The sequence below is a fragment of the Vicugna pacos genome, chromosome 15, assembly GCF_048564905.1.
Source record: "Vicugna pacos chromosome 15, VicPac4, whole genome shotgun sequence".
In the NCBI taxonomy this organism is placed as follows: domain Eukaryota; kingdom Metazoa; phylum Chordata; class Mammalia; order Artiodactyla; family Camelidae; genus Vicugna; species Vicugna pacos.
This window is the reverse complement of record NC_133001.1, coordinates 43,591,045-43,593,626: the sequence shown is the minus strand read 5'-3', so window position 1 is coordinate 43,593,626 and position 2,582 is coordinate 43,591,045. Positions and strand designations below refer to the sequence as shown.

At 38.7% G+C, this 2,582-nt stretch overlaps 1 non-coding gene across 1 annotated transcript; it reads right to left on the bottom strand.

Annotated features, from left to right (window-relative positions):
• Nucleotides 1–274: 274 nt before the first annotated feature.
• On the bottom strand, nt 275–434 carry LOC116283550 (U1 spliceosomal RNA). The gene has a single exon (XR_004193184.2). It is a non-coding gene; the product is annotated as a U1 spliceosomal RNA (small nuclear RNA).
• Nucleotides 435–2,582: the final 2,148 nt, after the last annotated feature.

The following is a 2,582-nucleotide window of genomic DNA, read 5'->3' as shown; positions in this document are numbered from 1 at the left end:
AATACTCTAAAAGGAGGTAAGACTAAAGATATTCAGGCAGAGTAGGCAGGCTAGGGTGATAAGAACAGTGGTAGCCTCTGGGCAATCAGTCCTCAGCATCAGGAAGGTCAATGACCTCAAGGGAGGCCCTGAGGGAAGCATGGGAGTGTGAACCATGCAGTTGTGAATAGGCAAAGTTCCAGAGACCAGAGGGGTACTTTCTACAGCAAGGTGATGATGTAGCAGTAGCAGTGGGGCTGTCATTCAAGGGAAGAGTCCATTCTTTTTTTTTTTTTAAGGGAAAGTGTGAACGGAGCCCCCCCCCCCAATTATGCAGTTGAGTTTCCCACATTTGGGGAAATCGCAGGGGTCAGCACATCTGGAGTGCAATGCATAAGCCTCTCCCTAGGAAAACCACCTTCGTGATCATGGTATCTCCCCTGCCAGGTAAGTATAAGAATCCATTCTTAAGAAGACAGAGAGCAAGGTGCAGAGGAATTAAAGAGGAAGAAATAAGGTAGAGAGGCTGGAAAATATACGTGGGAAGAGTGATAAAGATGATCCTGAATCAATATCTTTTGAGGCAGGTCCTGAAAGTTGAAACTGAAGACTTGGAACCATAAGCTGGCCAGCCGTGTGTTTTCCAGAAAAAATATAAAAATAATTACTTCTAGCATGGACATGTAAATATAACTATTTTCTGTCTTGGCTTTGCAAACATTTGGATTAGATTCTGTATAGAGTAATTTTTAAAAAAAGGTATAAACCCTAAGCTGGTATTGCATTGGTATTTTCTTTCACTAAGTTTCAAGTCATCAAATATTACTTCACAACTCTAGGTGTACCTTTTAGGCCTGCAAAGACCCCCCCTTTATTCTTTTTTCTAGACTCAGAGATCATGCCTTGATCACTCTAGAGGCTTCAGTGGTAGAGGTGGCTTAAGGCTTAGGCTTCACTCCAGCAAAACCTTTAATGAACTTTAGGGAAGCCAAAAACTAAGTCCTAGCTGAGCCTTCCAATTCTCACCTTCACATAATATGATGTCCTGTGGAGGTTTTCTTCCCTTTTTCCTTGGGCATATAGTGCTGGCTCTGCCACTACCAGGGTGACCTCTAGCAAGTCCCTAACCTCTCTGAGCCTTAGACATCTATAAATTAAGTGCAAGTGTTGAACTGTGATTTAAAAGATATGACTACTCTAATGGGGGGTGGGTACAGCTCAGTGGTAGTGTGTGTGCTTAGCATGCATGAGGTCCTAGGTTCAATCCCCAGCACCTCCATTAAAATAAATAAGTAAATAAACTTAATTACCGCCCCCAAAACCAAAACCAAAACCAAAATGTGCAGCAACAATGACAACAACAAAAAAATTAAAGGAGTTTTAAAGCCCTGACTCCCACGGGCTGGGCAGGGGTGGGGCGAAAAAAGAAGAAAAAGTATAAAAGATATGACAGCTCTATACAAAAAAGCTAGTGAATATAACAAAAAAGAAACATTCACAAGAATATGAAGAACCAACTAGTGGTTGCCAGTGGGGACAGGAAAGGGAGGAGGGGCAATACAGAGGTAGCAGATTAAGAGGTACAAACTATTAGGTATAAAATAAAGTACCAGGATACATTGTACAACACAAGGGATATAGCCAATATTTTATGATAACTATAAATGGAGTACTACCTTTAAAAATTACAAATCACTATATTGTACACCTGTAACTTACTTAGTATTGTACATCAACTATACATCAATTTAAAAAATCTTAAAAAAAGGACACAAATAAATGTACCTACAAAACAGAAACGGACTCACAGACATAGAGAACAACTTATGATTACCAGGGGTTAAGGAGGGTGGGAAGGGATAAATCAGGAGTTTGAAATTTGCACCTCTTGGGGAATGATGGAAATGTTAGCTATCTTGATTGTGGTGGTTGTTACATGGATTTATGTGTCTATCAAGATTCATCAAATTGTACATCTGCAATATGTGTAGTTTACTGTACAGGAACCATACCGCAATAATGGTATTTAAAAAAAAGATATGACAGCTCTAAACTTCTAAGATCCTGACCCAATAAATAAAATTTGTAAGTATAATTAATTCCTAAAGCTCCAGATTATTGAGTTCGTGGAGAAAAGGCTCTAATTGATAAAACTGTTGGAAATGACTGTGATAAAGAATGATTCTTTAAAATTATTTTTCATTTTTAGCTGCCCACTATCCCCAACATTTATGTAGTGGAATTAATGAGGCATTCTACATTTAAAAATCATAACATTTCTAAAATGCTTCACAACATTGGGGCTTGAGTCAATCAAACTATCTCGAAAGGAAGAATCAAGCTAACACTGAAGATTTTCCTGAGGTGCTAAATGTTATTACTGAATTCATGAAAACAAAACTGTGAAGCACTGAACATAGCTCATTTTGTGATTTGCATGTCTAGGCTCCCTTAGAATTGTTGGTATTACCCTAACAAGACATTCCCAACTGGAGAAAGAATGATTCACAGAGGGTAAGTTTAAGTTGCAAGAGCAATCACAGAAACAAACTGAAAAGCAAGATATATCAGAGAAGACGAGCGTCTTCAGTAATAAAGCTTTA